General features: G+C 41.5%; 1 protein-coding gene across 3 annotated transcripts in view; it reads right to left on the bottom strand.

Moving 5' to 3' along the window:
• The window catches only part of TAFA2 (TAFA chemokine like family member 2), a 182,759-nt gene extending 170,164 nt beyond the window's left edge, over nt 1-12,595 (bottom strand). For all 3 annotated transcript variants that reach the window (XR_009274758.1, XR_009274759.1, XM_058805265.1), the window contains exon 1: nt 11,974-12,595. The gene's annotated coding sequence lies outside the window, so the exon portion shown is untranslated. The remainder of the gene's footprint in view (nt 1-11,973) is intronic.
• Between the last annotated feature and the right edge of the window lie 3,196 nt (nt 12,596-15,791).

Below are 15,791 nucleotides of genomic sequence, written 5' to 3'. Positions count from 1 at the left end.
AGGAAGTATTTCTTGGGCAGAAGCCTAAGTTCTAAGTTTAAAAGTCTTTAAATTAAAAAAAGAAAGGACATGGACATCGTCCTGTTCCCCAATTATGGTTTTGTTTTCTTCAATGCTAGAAAGCATTTACAATAGTTGAAATGAAAGGCCTTACAAACCAAGCTTCCATAGAAAATCATAGGCAGACATTCTTTTCTACAATGCATGGCTAGACATTTCTGGGAAACTCTAACGAAATGTCTTCCAAAAATATGAAAAGAGCATAAAACAAAAATAGAACAGAAGGCAGAGTCCAGGTACAGTTTCTTTCCTCCAAAGTGGAAACAGCTACTCAGTGCCTGAACATATTCGCATTTGTCCTGTAACAGTGCTATGTGAAACACTCTCTGCCACTGACCAGCAGAAAGAATTTGACAAAGTATTCATCAAAGTACAAAGAAGTACTTTTCTTACATTCTCAGTTCCTTCTTTTGTTAGATTGTAGTCCCACTTGTTCTCTGACTCTGGCCATTACTGAAGTATCTTAACAGATAATTTTCTTCTCCTTCACAAAAGAGATCTGATGGATAAAAACTGAAAATCTTTACTAAGATCAGACTCACTGGAGAACCTCAGCAACAGCTGATAAAAACAAAGCAGAGAAATTGTTTGTCCACTATTCTATTTCCTTTTCCAGTGGACTCCAGTCACTTATTTCATGACAATGAATTAAGTTCAAGAATTCTCCTGATCTGAGGGGAAAGGAGAAACTAAAGCAAATGATGATTTTCAAACAATAACTTCTACCAGAAACAGTCATATTGTGGGAACCCACTTATCATTATATAGACAGCTCCATCATCCATTTCCCTCTGCCTCCAAAACTAACTGTAGCCCAATATCTAAAACATTATAGTAGGTCTGGTTCACTCTTTGGCAAAGCCCAATTTAAAAAAGGTTAATTAGACAACAAAACACAACCCCAAAAGTGGAAGAACAGAGAAAGATGTACCTTTAAATCTTTCCAATATCACATAGACATTATGATCATCACTGGAGGTCTGAACTCCACAGCCCACTCCTGATCTAGGAACATATTGCATATACAGCAAAACCATGTATGTTTGTCTTATGGCTTCAGTTGATAATGAAGACTGTCACACAGCTATTCATACATGGTCAGTGCATAATGTTTTAAGGACTGTTATGCTTACAGGGTTGTAAATGTATTTTACATGCAAAGGCAACCGCATGCTGCAAATAAAAAGAAAAATAATTATATCTATGGAGGGGCAATAATTTAAAGTCATAATGGCCAGGTCAGTAAATGGAAAAATGTTATTTTCAGGTGTTAGATAAAAATTATACAGATCTTCTGGTCAAGGCCAGAATACACACAGAAATTACAAGAACCAGACAGCTATAAATTGTCTCTCCAGGGAGGAGGCCATGAATTATCAACAATTGCTTGGGACACTGAAAAGACACAGAGACTGAAATCTGCAGCTCATAGAGTAGCTGCGGACAAGGCACGAAATCAGAGATTCTTACCTTTTCCTGTAAAACAGTAAAGCTTAGGAAGGATTTGGTATGTGCAGACTATTTTATCTCTTTGTTTAATGGGTAGGAAGTTTGGGAGACTAAAAAACATTTTGCTTTAAAAATCTGGCTTTGAATCACTTGAATCATTCACTAGTGAGAAATATTTTATTATTTCAGCTGACAGAACTAGGCCTGTCATGATAAGAAACCAGAAAAGATTGCAACTGAACTGAAGCAGTGCTAAACCAAAAAGTTCCAGAGAAATGAGGGGAGACATAAAGCTATCTGCTTGACTAATTACTCACTTTTACACTTAGCAATTTTCTCAAACAGGGGTGCAAAGGTGCATAAGGCACAGGTAAATTGTGATCCTACAATATCCAAGACAGAAGGGAATAAACAACATACCCTTCAGCTACAAAGGTTACAAGGATTCTACATAATACTAAACTTTCAATGTATTTTTCAATTATATGTATCTTGTATTAATTTTGAATCTGCATTTAACATGTACAGATTTAGAGAAAGGAAATTTTCTTGCAGGAACATTTGCAATATTGTTCCCACAAAGTAACTGTGGGAATGAGGTATGAGCTCCAATATGCAACCAGTGAAGGGAGTCTATCAGAGACTGTTTTACAGTAGCTGGGACATTTCTACCAACTTCCATGGCAGAGTGATGGATAAGTTTTCCTTCCATTAATCATTTCCATATTTTGCTTAGCTGGAACTCAAAGTAGCCAAAAACAAAAATATTAGCATTTGTGGAAAGATTATTAGGATTTACCACAAGGTGATCCTTTGGCAGGTTGCATATACATTTAGTTTGTATCTATTAATTAGGTATAATTAACTACAATGACAAAACCAGGATTATATAGCCTGCATTAGTACATATTATTAGATTTAATAAATACACGGATGTAAAGGAACCTTACATATGAGCCACAAATGTTGAACTCACTCCTTCATAGTAACTGAATCAGCTTCAATTTTTGCCAGCTGGTTATTAGACAACCACTTAATTTGAAGAATTATCCTAACAAACAGAATATTATCCTTACCAAAAGAATATATGAGAACAACATACCAATTCAAAAATGTCCAAATCTTTGCAATACACATGGACTATTATTTGTGTTTGTGCTCAGGTTTACTCAAAGCATTCTCATGGGTGAAGAAAGTGTATAAACTAATTTTTTTCATTTAGACAAAGCAAAAACCAACTACCCAGCCAGCCATGTATCCACCTTCATTTTATGTTTTATTAAAATAGCATATGCAGTAGCCTTGTCTATGTTATTGATGACACCATGGTGGCTATTGGACTCATACAGTGGTCTCCAGGAGTTTCCAAATATAAATGAATCCCAATGAGATAATCCCTAGTGCATGTAGATGGAGGAATGCTATCTAAATAATGTCACTTCTGTTGCGGAATTGGTTTCAAATTAATTGTTTCTTTCGAAAGCTATAATTATCAGGAGGAAAGCAGTTAGAAAAAATGAAGTTAAAAAGTGCATAATGTCTAATAGCTCATTAAATAGAAAATACATTGTAAATTTGGGAATCAGAATGACTTGCAGCTAACTGTGAGATGATGGGTCATGCACATGAAAAGAGACTTTTCTGGCAGGAAAGCAATTTGGTAATGCTGACTGCAGTCTGCATTTACTTGACATTCGGAAAGATCATATGACACCAATGCAGATGAGGTGAACAGTGAAGAGAAAAGGAAGGGCAAGGAGAACCAGAGGAGAAAAAGTTAGGTTATGAGCAGCTGAGACATGATGAGGAAAGAGAGAATATGAGTGTCATTACTGGCTGTTCAATTTTTCAAGCTGAAAATGTTGGAAATGGGAACAAGGTGTCATATTAAAGAGATTTGGAGTATTCAAGCAGCTATAGCAATAGCTGAGTCAACATCTTTCTTACAGATGTGTTTTATGAAAAGTTTATTTGATTATAATTAGCAATTTTTAATTTTTCTTCCAATGTAAAAACATATCAAGTGTGTATTTACTCAGCATCAAATATATCTTCATAATAATGCAACAAAACAAAGCAAGTCAAAGACTACTTGAAATATTCAAGAATAATTAAGCTGCCAAAAAATCCTTAAACCTCAAGAATTATACCACAGCCTCAAAGGGAGAGAAGCTCAGAACAGCTGATTTAGGCTTAAACTTTCTCCTAGTAAATTTTCCATAAGCAGTGACCCCAACAATTACACAAGCGGACGCAGACATGAGCAGAATGGGAGAAGGCAGCTATGCACTTGTGTGTACACCAACAGGTGCATGCTGTGCCATGCCAGCCTGCACAAACAGGAGGGCTAAAGCTCCCTAAAACCTCTCAGAGTCATCTAAAGGCCCAAGGCAATGTACAAAGAGCTGCAAGCTCAGGGCTCAGAATCACATGTGATACAAAAACAGTGCACAAGGAAGAAAGTTACCCAGAGTTACATTCTTTTATGTTGTTAGGCTTTGGTCACAAACTGATCTATGTGGTAAAACAAAATCTGGAATAGGATCACCAAGAATACTTCTAACAATGTACTGGTTTTAGCTGGAATAGAGTTACCTTTCTTAACAGTAGTTCACTGTGTTTCAGATTTGTGACCCAGTCATGGGTAGGGCCACAATAGAGCAAGTACCCCCTGAAGGGGCTGTGGTCTGAGGACAAGGCCACATCAGAGCAGTGGAGCACACCCAAGAGTGACCACAGCTGTGGATTATTTCACACTGCAGCAGATACACCCCTGAACAGGCTGTGGTCAATGGACAGACCCGTGCTGCAGCAGTGGCTATCAGAGAAGTTCACTGCAATGTAAAACCCTATGGCCTGGTCCAAAGGGACCAGGGATGGAGACTGCAATAGATTTACATTTAAATTGCCATAAGCCCTTATTTGAGTTGCATGTTACAGTAAGTTCTACAGCAAGAACCACCCAAACCAGTTGAGGATAAGCCTTACAGCAACCAGAGCAAGTGCAGTAGTGACCCAGCCTGAGCTGGCTTTTGTGTCCAGTAACTCCACAAAACAACCACCTCTCCTCTCCTGAGTGACCACCATAACAAACAGAATCCAAGTTAAGGACTAGATGAACTCAATTGGCATTTTATGGACTATACACTGGTGGGCCACAGACTAAAGGAATAATAGCTGCATATTTTAGGCAGTGAGAAGGGAAAAGGGGTGGTTAATGGGAGGATATTGGACAATACAGGACAGAATTGTGATGCAAATTGTAAGAATAAGTGGTAGAGATTGTACTGGGTTTGGCTGGAAAATAGTTAATATTCTTATATTAGCTTTTAGGTTGCTGTTTTAGATTTGTGACCAAAACAATGCTGATAAAAGAGATGTTTAGTTACTGCTACACAATGCTTAAACAGCATCAAGGCCTTTTGTCTCTTCTTCACATTGCTCCACCAGTGAAAAGCTTGGAGGTGCAGGACTGCTGACCCCAAATAGCCAAAGTGATATTTCATATCATATGAGGTCATGCTCAAAGCCAAGGAAGGGAAGAAGCAGGAATTGCAAACATTTCACAAGTCACGGGTATGTGTGAGGGAGCCCTGCTTCCCTGGAGATGGCTGCACCCCTGCCTGCCAGTGCAAAGTGCTGAATTAATTCCTTGTTTTGCTTTGCTTGTGCGTGCAGGTTTTGCTTTACCTATTAAACTGTCTTAACCCACAAGTTTTCTCACTGTTGCTGTTCCAATTCTCTTCCCCATCTCACTGTGAGGGAGTGAGCAAGTGGCTGAGTGGGCTGAGCTGCCTACTTGGGCTAAACCAGAACAATCACAATGACAATGTTTATAACCAGAATAATAAAATCTCATTGCCATGAAGGAAAAATGAATCTGCATTAGGGAAAAAAACCCCAACATTTCCTAAATCAGAAGCTCAACCAGGATTCACAGCCACTTCTTTATTTGAACATCCTCTGCACAAATACCAGCGTAAGGCCTTCCTTATGAAGGTTTGGACACTTTGCAGTAACGCATTTTAAATATTACCTTAATTCCAATGCAAGGTTTATCCCTTGTGAATCTAGACTGAACAGAAAAAAGCAGGATCATAATAATGAGAAATGTCAGTGTACTGGCTGATAATACCATATCTAAATTTATGGCATGTTATATTTGCATATAAACACAGTATTTCTTGTGTCTTGATTCCAGTAAGCCCATAGAACTGATCTCTCTGTATTTGCTGCTGTTACCAGATCTTAAGATAAAACTTCCCATCTTGTTTAATAATAGCTTATTTGTTGCAATGCATAGATTGACATTTTTTTCCCAAAATTCACACAGGTAACAGAGTCTGAAGAGAGGATATGCCCCTGTAAGGGTATTCTTCTCTTTTAATGGTGCTGAAATAGATCTTTTTTTCTGCAATTAGACTCTAAACATGACCTAATTTCCTGCACAAATACCAGACCCTGATATGCTTAGTCAGAAAGTGATATTTTACTTTATTACCACACCAGCAATACCATATTTGAAAACGTACATTATTGTAATAGTAGCCTCTAACTTTATAATGCAGAGTACCCATACACCTGTAGAATCTTTCTGAATTTTGCTTGCTGTTATATAGTCTCTCTTCTGATTATAATGGAATTGAAGCTTCATAAAAGCTCAAGTCTTAAATTTATACCCATGATACAGACACAAACATAGTTATCAAAAGACCACCCCACCTACATGCCTCCAGCACAGATGAGTCTAAGCAGTTAGAAATATTTATTCAGGCTCACTTCAGAAAATACTTAAATCACGTAACTAATTTGATTGGTCCCACTGAAGCCACACCAGCTGAAATGTCTCACATGATCAGACCTCAAGCTTTGCCTCTCTGCACATCCTAATTTTTCCCAGATGACTTTTGGGACTTGGACCCTTCTACAGTTCAAACTGAACTAAGACTACTAATCATCTTAGATAAACCATGAGACAAGCTTCAGATGGTACCCACTTTCATCCCTTACTGGAAAAGAGCCACATTTCAAACAGTTTACAACATACAAATAGCACAGAAAGACATCAGCTTTCCTCTGAGCCATCAAGCCATTCTATGTGACTTTGCAGCATCATTAAATGCAGTAATACAATACCCAGTGAGAAAATATCATTGAGCCTAGAACCTGAAAGGCCAAACAGGCATCTTAAATGGGAACAAACACTGAAAGTCTCAGCTGACAGGGGATCTAGAGTACACGGTTTGGATGCAGTGCTCCCAGCTCTCCCAAACACACGGTCACGAGGCCGAAGGCAGCACCCATCCTACGAGTGCATGACTGCATGGTACAGGTTCTCTCACACACAGTTCCACATGCTGAGGGGTGAGGCAGGGACAGCTTGTAACCAGGAAGACTGTTCTGTATGAAGACGCTCAGATGAGCATGAAAATCCACTGGGTAACCCAGGGGCTGAGCCACACCCTCTACCCTGCCCATGACACGACCTGTCAGACCGAGATGAGGGAGAACACCTGCTACATACTGACGGCTTTGTGGCAGGATGGATCAGATTGATAAGGCAGCTCGGCCTTATCAATATGTGATGCAGAAAATGCAGTGAGGGAGTAGAAGAAATCCAATATGAGAGTATCACTGCAAATGTGAGAGACTAGTCAGGTCTGTGCTCCTGTCTCTAAAAGAGCTGGTGTGAGACTGCATGTCACCGACAGATTTATTTTAGAAATGTTTTATATTCTGCTTTTAAAAGTGAAAAAGAAAGTAAAAGCAGTACACTAAGCAATTGCAGTTTTGTTCTTGCACTTCGGTTCTTGTAAGTAAAATAAATATGCAGTACTGCAATACTGCCTCCTTGCATTCCAAGAAAGAAATTGCTTTATTGAATCAAGACGGTGGTCCGTCTAGTCCAGTACCTCATCTCCAAATACTGGACCTTAATATAGCAACAGAGGAGGCAAGAAATATTCCACAGAGAGAGAGGCCAGCATACAACCAAGACCAAAAATTTATCTATTTTAAAAGTGTTTGATATTTACTGACTCATTTATTAATATTTTGCTATTTATACAACCCACTAGGTTTGTTGAACTGTGATTGTTTATTATTTACCTGTGAAGTTTGCCAGTGTAAAGCACCTTCTGCCACATTAGCTTAGATTTGTGACATAGGCATAGAAGATTACCAAACACCCAGGAGTCAAAAAAAGCTAGGTGTGCTTTCAGCTGAATGCCAGCCTGTACCGAGGCTGTCCCCTTGGCATTGTTAAAGGGATGCTCACAGCTGAGACGGCTGCATACAACACTGTCCTGGTGCCAAGAGACCTGTGTTCAAGTTTCCTATTACAAGATCAGGAAGATGTGAAGTGAGGCAACTAGAAAATGCAAGCTATGAACATAGCACAGATTAGGAGGTTTGAGAAACTTCAAAGATGAGGGGGAAAAGCATTTTCTAACCTTTTACACATGCAGCTATATAAATTATTCTTCCAGCCCACAAAACATATAGGAGCTTCTCCTGTAAGTGTTTAGTTAAGGACTAAGGATCAAATCCATACAAAGCATTTTCCAGTGCTACTTCAAGCAACAGCTTGAAGAGCATTCTACAGATCACTGTACCAATGTATTCAGACAGAAGAAAAAGCTAAGAAAGCTTTTTTCAGTGACTTCATCCCATTTTATCTAACTATGTAGTGCCATACCTCGTAGTTATGCTAACTGCTTTAACTAGTAAAGCACAAGGTCTTTGCTTTCTCTCTTCTATCTCCACTGTTTTTCAAAACACATGACATGAAAGAAGCTATATGAAGATGCCTTAAATTGTTTATCTTAAAAATGTGACTGTTCTGCACCACTAATATGAAAAGGTACGTTAATTGGCCATTATTGTTTTGTTATCTCTTTTGATAAATAGCTCACTACATATGGTAAACAAGAGCGGCTGGCTCGGGTATATAAAGAAACAAAACGTAAACCCCACTATCTTCCCAAGTTCCACAAGAGCAAGAGGAGATAGCTCTGTAGCTGTCATCAGGAAAAATGAACAACATTACTGTTGATGTTTCCACATTCATTCCTATGTCTGGTGAATGTTATATATCTGAACTTAGTCATGAGGAGAAGTGTTTCAAAGTAAATATTAACAGTTTATAAAACCAAATCAATGAGCCAAATTTCCTGTTGAAATAGCCCTAAGAGTGAACTTCTGTTTTTAAAAAATATTTCAAATGTCAAAGTGTGTGTTTACAATGGACTCTCTGAAGCTGAGTATACTATGTAATTGTTTTACCATGCTAAAAAAAAATAACAGTAAAACAAAGCACAAGCAAAATCCTTCTAAGTAATACACTTAAATTCAGTGATCTAAGGATAATGGAGCAAATACTCCAGCTGGTTTAAAATGTCAGAGCTGCAACTACTCCAAGGGAGCAGTGAAAGTCTACATCAGTTGGGAATAACCCTCAACACAAAAATGGTCATGAACAGGGACAGGTCAGTATTCAGTTCTGCTGGCATAGGACCCTTCTGTTACACTCGTCTTTACACAAATTTTGGCTCAATGTCTTCAAAATTCAGCATTTCAAAAGGTAAATGAAAAATATATTTTATAATAAAAAGCTATTGCTACCTGAATTACTTGGATATGCAATAGAAAAATTATGAAAGACATTTAAGGGAGATGTTTAAATACAGACTGGAAATAGGAAACTGAACATTAATTAATTAGATTGTAGGGTCTTCTGTTGCTTTAGCCTCTGTATTACCATGCAGTCTTTGTTTACTGCCATTTATCTTCTTTGTTTGATGACATTTGACTAATAAATACATTGATGAATTGCATCTGTAAATGCCATCCATACATCACAAAAATAGGATGTACTCACTGCTTCTGGCACACAAGCTAAAAGATTTTGTTTTATTTGAAGTTTCAGTACTTAACAAAGGAAATATTACTGCTCTGCTGGATAAATTTCCTGATTTTTATTTTAATTTTCAGTGAGCAAACAGCTGCAAAATAATGTGACTTAATGAAGCATTTCTAATAAAATCCTGCAGAAGATAAAACAGAGGCATAGAACCACTTGCTCACTGATAGCTGTATCATTCAGAATAATTTTTCAAGATGGTGATCACATTTCTGTGTAGATAAGTATTAGGTATTGTAATTTTCAGGCTTCCAAGTCAGTGATTTCCTTTGGTGAGATAACTAGTTAGCATTGTAACATTACTTATTTATAGTAAGCAAAACATACAACATAATAAATGTAACATCTTTCTAGTACATTATTTAGGCTTTACACTGGTTGGTAAGTAGCAATACAGACAGCAATAAATTTTGGTGTGAAAATGCTCAGATCCAAAAAACTTCATGGTTATATTTTGCTTACCAAAAACATACTGCCTGTATTTGCAAAGATGTCCTTTATCAAGTCTCTCATCACTTCTGATGAAATCATGAAACTTCTTGGCTGCTACATTTTTCTTTGCCATAACAATTCAGTATAAAGTATTATTTGCTTTATGTAAACCTGATAGGGCTCAATGAATCATCACTTTGCAACCTGCCAGTAAAACAATCTCCAACATCCATCTGTACACACATCTATTTACTTTCATTCAGAACAAGTTTTTCATGTATTCCCCACCGGAATAATCAAGTGCACTACAGGCATCTACACGTAAAGCTGAGATCCCTCAGATCATGAGGCAGGTAAAAAAGTTACCCCATGTCCAGTGTGATTAAAGGTCCTGGCAGCTTAGTCATCATTCTCTGATTAAAACAGCAAGACTGAATCAAGATTTTATCTCAGTCACCCACTACCATCAGTGTATCTAAAGCTAATACCGCATTTTTGAGGAATCTTCTATATACCAAAAAATATACAGAACCATTGAGTAGTAAATCTGATTTGCTGTATCAACTGAGCAAAGCTTTCCACTGAAATTACAGTACTGAGGTAGTTTACATTTATAAGAATAACTGCTGGAAATTGGGACTATGTGAAACAAAACCCACAGGGTTTTCAATACTGCCTCAGCAGCATCAGCTCTCTGAAATAAAATATTAACAGTGAAATTTATAAGAATTACTTTACTACTGTTAATTATACACTCACAAAACAATTTAGGCATCAGTATGAGATGACAGCCCAATTAATGTGAAAAAGTATAATGAAACTTGCACCTTTGCCACCTCTGTTAAAAATATCTGAGTATGCTCTTTTCCAACTTCAGCTAAACTATCCTCTTAGCATCACTGAACTATGTTTCAAGTGTGTACCCAGCACTACAGGAAAGAATCTAATTTCTCAATTTGACTTAAATTAGCCCATAAAGTAGCTTGAAAGTGTTAAACATATAGTAGGCTGAACGCTAAAGTCTGAAACTAGTTGGTAAGACAGAGAAACCAGATAACAGTTATCATTTAGTCAATAGTAATTTAAATGTATCCACTGTGGTGCAAAGACCCTATGACCTGGAGTCCTTTATGGGGTTTTAGAGAAAGGAGTTGAGAATGTTTATTATTTAAATTGACAGTTCTGCAGGAGTCAAAGCACGCTTCTTCAAATACTGAGCCAGTGTCTGCTGGGGGGAGGGTGGTAGAACTGAGGTACTTAAAAAAAAAAAAAAAAAAAAAAAAAAAAAAAAAAAAAAAAAAAAACAACTGATAAGCTCCAAGCAAAAGCTGGAAAGAGAGAACTGTAGCTACACATATAATTTAAAATGCTTTAAGCATTTTAACTCCCGTAGGAATGAAACATACAGAAGAGCCACGCGTGGCAACCCCTAACAGGGCAGTGCAAGCTCTCGCTCTTTATTCTTTGCATTGATAACCTGGTGTCCGATCCTACAGCTCCACAGGAATAAAGCAGGTTATTTTAAAACTTTCTCTGCAAAAGCAACGTGGATAGACAAGGTATATCTCATACTATATATGCACAACTTCAAGAGCACCACACAAAGAAAGAAACAGAGCCACGAATCTTCCCTTTAACGCGTTTTTTGCTTGTTTGTTTTGTTTTTAGAGGACGCATAAAGCGACTACCCGCTCTTCCAGCCGTTCTCTTGCAGGCGGCTGATAAAGCGTCCGGGCACAGTAACCCAAGTGCCCGAAGGTCCTGCGAGTTAGCGACCACCCGTTCCATAAAAGTTGAAAACCAGGTGGATTCCCCTGCTCCCCTCTCGGCTCTGTTGAACTAATATTTTAAGTAAAATCAAAGAAAAATAAAAGGGAAAACAAAAGCCTTGAGAATCTCCCGGCGAAAGGCTGTAGCCGGCTGCTCCAGCAGAAGGACGGCAAAGCAGTTCTTCTCCACATGCGGCTTCGTCCGACTTTAGGGCAGCGGGAGGGCGCAGCCCGCGGCAGCCGCCCCGCACACCCCACACCTGGCCCCGCCGGTATCGCCCCACCAGCGCCCAGACAGACACACGGACAGACACACGACCCTGGAGCGTTCCGCTCACCTACCTGCAGTCCCGATTCTTGCTAGAAATGCCTAGCGATCGGCCGCCTCCCGTCCGGGGGGAGCTCCAGCCTTACCGCCCGGGCATCGCCGGCACACGCCCCGCGCCCCGCCAGCGCTCGGGGCATGGAGCGGCGCCGTGCCGCGCTCCGCTCGGCTCCCCTCGGCTCGGCCCGGCTGGGGCAGCAGCCGTCCGCGGGGCCCGGCTCGCTCACCCCGCCTCTCTGCGAATACACCAGGAATCCGGCTAAGAGACGCTAGAGGAACGGTGAAGTAACTGGGAATGGAGAGAAGATTTGGAGTGCTTCTTGTGCACGATTTCAGAGTATTAAAAAAGGAAAAAATAGAGAGCACGAAGTATGGTTGAGCTAATGGAAAAGCGGAGATGGGTAAGTCCTGCAGCCCAGTACGGCTCCGGCCCCTACGCCAGCTGCGCGTGGTCCCGATTCAGCCCCGCCGGCAGAGGAAGGAGCAGAAGCCGGCGCGTCCTGCAGCAGTCCCTGCGTTAGAGCATCTCTGATTGGTGTGCCTTCCACACACAGCACGACTTCCTCCTCCTGCTGCCTCCTTCTCTCTCTTGGGAAAAGTAATTGGAGAGCGAGAGCTTCACCTTCAGCAGCAGCAGCCTCCCGCGCCCAGCCCGCACCGCACCGCACCGCACCGCGGAAGGGCGCGGAGACGCCCCGGGCGCCCGGACACGCAGAGGCAGCTGCAAGCGCGCCCTCCGCGGCTGGGGGGAGGGAGGAGGTGGAGGGAGGTGGGGAGAGGGAGAGACGCCCGTCTCCTCCCCCGTATTTATCTGGCCACGCGGGGCTCTCCTCCCCAGCCCTTGCGAGGGAGCAGGTCCCAGCGGCCGCCGCTCTGTCTGACCGAGCGGCGCTCGCCGCCCCCGCACGCTGGGGCTTGGGCCGCCTCCCTCCGCCGCCCGCTCCGCTCCGCAGCTCTCCCTTCCCTTCCCCTCCCTTCTCTCCTCTCCGCTCCGAGCGGCGGGGCGGGGGTGCGAAGTTGACGCCCAGGCGCGTGTGGCCGGGGAGATCCCCGTGTGGCCGGGGAGATCCCCGCGGAGCCGGGGCGGCCCCGCCGCGCTCCCCGGGACCCCTCCGGCCCTGCGGTGCGAGGCTGGGGCAGCGGGCCGGGAGGGAGCGGCCGGGCCGGGCAGGCAGGGCAGGGCAGCTGCCCCGGGGAAGGGGGGCGCCGCCGCCGGAGCAGGGGCAGGAGGGACGCGGCGGCGCCGGCGGCAGCCAAAAACTGGACTGTGTCTCCCTCCAGAGGGAGAAGGGAGACACGCACGGCAGCTCCGGCGGCGGGAAAGCCGAGGACTCTCGGCCGGGCCCCGCTTCCCTGGGCGCTGGGGTGGCGAGCTTGGTCCGTGTACCTGCGCTCCAGAAGTAGTGAGTAAAGGTAGCACGGGCCAGGTGCTAAAGACTTCCTGTTTCTCTTAAGACAGCTTTAAAGACGGGTGGCGGGTCGTGGTGGTCTGCCACGACTATTGAATAATAAAGGGAAATTCACTGAGCAAGGATAGTTAAAAGCAGAGTATTGTAGTTTATTTTGCTGTGTTCTCTGCCGTTCAAAAGGTGGTGCAGAGAAGTGGAGGGGAGAGAGCTAAAAGAGGTGAGAAAGAAACCTTGTTTGTTACAGTGACATCAGTCCAGTCCTCAGTTTTGTCCTGTAATTCTGGTCTACTCCTAGATTAAATGGGGATGAATGCATACAGCATTGAGAAGTACTGATATATCTGATCATCTGTTGGGGTTTTTTTCAATTCTACAAGCTAGTGTAATGGCCAGTTTTCAGAAAAGAACCCTTAGCTCTGTTACCACATCTTACCTGATGTTCACAATCAACTGTCAGAAACAGACGAGGGAAGGGTTCTCTTCTTGTTATTGTCCATGCTAGAGTTCTTCCATGCAAGCAAGCATCTGTAGAATGTTTGAAATTTTTTTTTCAAAAGCAGACCTAAAGATCCATACAGTCAAAAAAACAAAAAAGGGGGGCGGGGGGGAATGAAGACTTAATGTGGACTACTCTGCATGCAGTGATGCAGCTTTAGGATGAAATACAAAGAGGCTGGTATTGAAAGGGCAAGTTAAAAGTAGCCTGGTATGTGACTGTCACAAGCGCAGTTGCAGAAAGCACTGCAGTACACACACATGCCGGATGCTGACTGCAGCTGAATTAAAAGGCTGCTGGTTGTAAAGACAAATATGGTCTTGTCTCATTCATTGGAAGCTGATACAATAACTTCAGAATTGCCCTATTTGGTAACCATGTTTCTAGATTTGCAGACAGCTAAAAAATAATTTAGAGGGAATTGGAAAAAGCCAAGATTGTGCTGCTACCACAATTTCAGGATAAGAGATAGATCCAAACTCAAGTCGATCCACAGGGGCTGGATGCTCATGCCCCACCAATTCCAAATGATCAGGGGTCCTGAATACATAGTGGAAAGGGTAATCCTTCTAACTCCCTGCCTCAGTGAAGGACCATAGGTATTGCTACTCCATGAAATGCAGTGAAAGTACACCAAAAATACAACTAGAGCAGCAAAAATGCAACTACAGCAGCTGTGCAGTGGAGATGTGGCAAACACCCTGTTGCTATAGGAGCACCTATGTCTATTTTACCTGCATGTACCATTACACTCAAGCTCACTGCATGTTGTAAGACCAGAGCAACTTGGTGGTTTCATGTTGGTGTCCTGCTGTTGCAGAAAACTGGTAAATACATCTGTAGACACAGAACTTTTATCACCATGTTGAAACAAACAAGTCCTATGCAAACAACCAAAGAAGAAGTAGCAGACAAAGCAGTAAGTAAGCTGACCTGTTTGAAACCTAAGAATTTTGTCAGTGAAAATATTGAAAAATGTGGTCTTTGTTTATGTCACGATGCTGCTGCATATGAGCAGTTCCAAATCTCCTCGTAGAACATCTGAAAATCTGAACAAATCTGCAGTACTCACACACAGCTTGTGTGACACCATGCAGATGAAAGCATGTCCTGAAAGACATGCTTTCAGAAAGCTTCTCTGCTTGCTTTCAGGGTATGGTCAACGCTCCTGGGAAGAACTGAAATGATATGTTGCACCTACAGAGTGCAGCTGGTTTTACAGATGCTTACTTGGTAAGCTTGACTCATCTCCAAAGGTGCCTTTGTACATGCTGCACATGCACAATATGATAAATTCACCGTGTTATGGAAACACCAGATTGGCGCTCTTTGTCTTACACAGCCTGTATTTATATCTTTCTGATTGAAAAATCCCCAGCTGAATACTGTGGCACAATGTAGTTATGAACCACAATTATTACATGAATGTTCTCTCTTTATTTCTTCAGCTAGTTCCATTTTTGAGTTAGTGTCACTGTTTCTTACTTTTCATCCATGTGTAGGTGTCTTTCACATGCTAAAAGGCAAGCATAATATATGAAAATGGGCATTGGCATTTGCAACAGGTGTAGTATTTGGAACAACTTCAGTATTTCCATTTCAAGGTGAATAGCACAGCATAAAAATCAGGAAAGTAAAAAACTTGTTTCTGACTAGTTATGTGTGGATCTGGTGTGTATATCTTTTAAGCACAAATTTTACTCAGAAGCATGCATGTTCTGAGCTGCTAAATAGAAAAAATGGAAAATCAGTATTTTGATAGCCACATGTAGATTAGTCTCTAAGAATTTACACCAATGTCAGTACTGTCAGTACTGTTAATTATATAGTTTTGCTCCTTTATCTTTCTGAAGAGATCCTCCCCTCCCACCACTCACCATGCTACTAATCTAAACCAGCTAAAAGTGCCAGTTTTGGCACTGCTTTTCAT

The sequence above is a fragment of the Ammospiza caudacuta genome, chromosome 5 (assembly GCF_027887145.1).
Source record: "Ammospiza caudacuta isolate bAmmCau1 chromosome 5, bAmmCau1.pri, whole genome shotgun sequence".
NCBI lineage: Eukaryota > Metazoa > Chordata > Aves > Passeriformes > Passerellidae > Ammospiza > Ammospiza caudacuta.
This window is presented reverse-complemented; position numbering and strand designations above follow the sequence as displayed.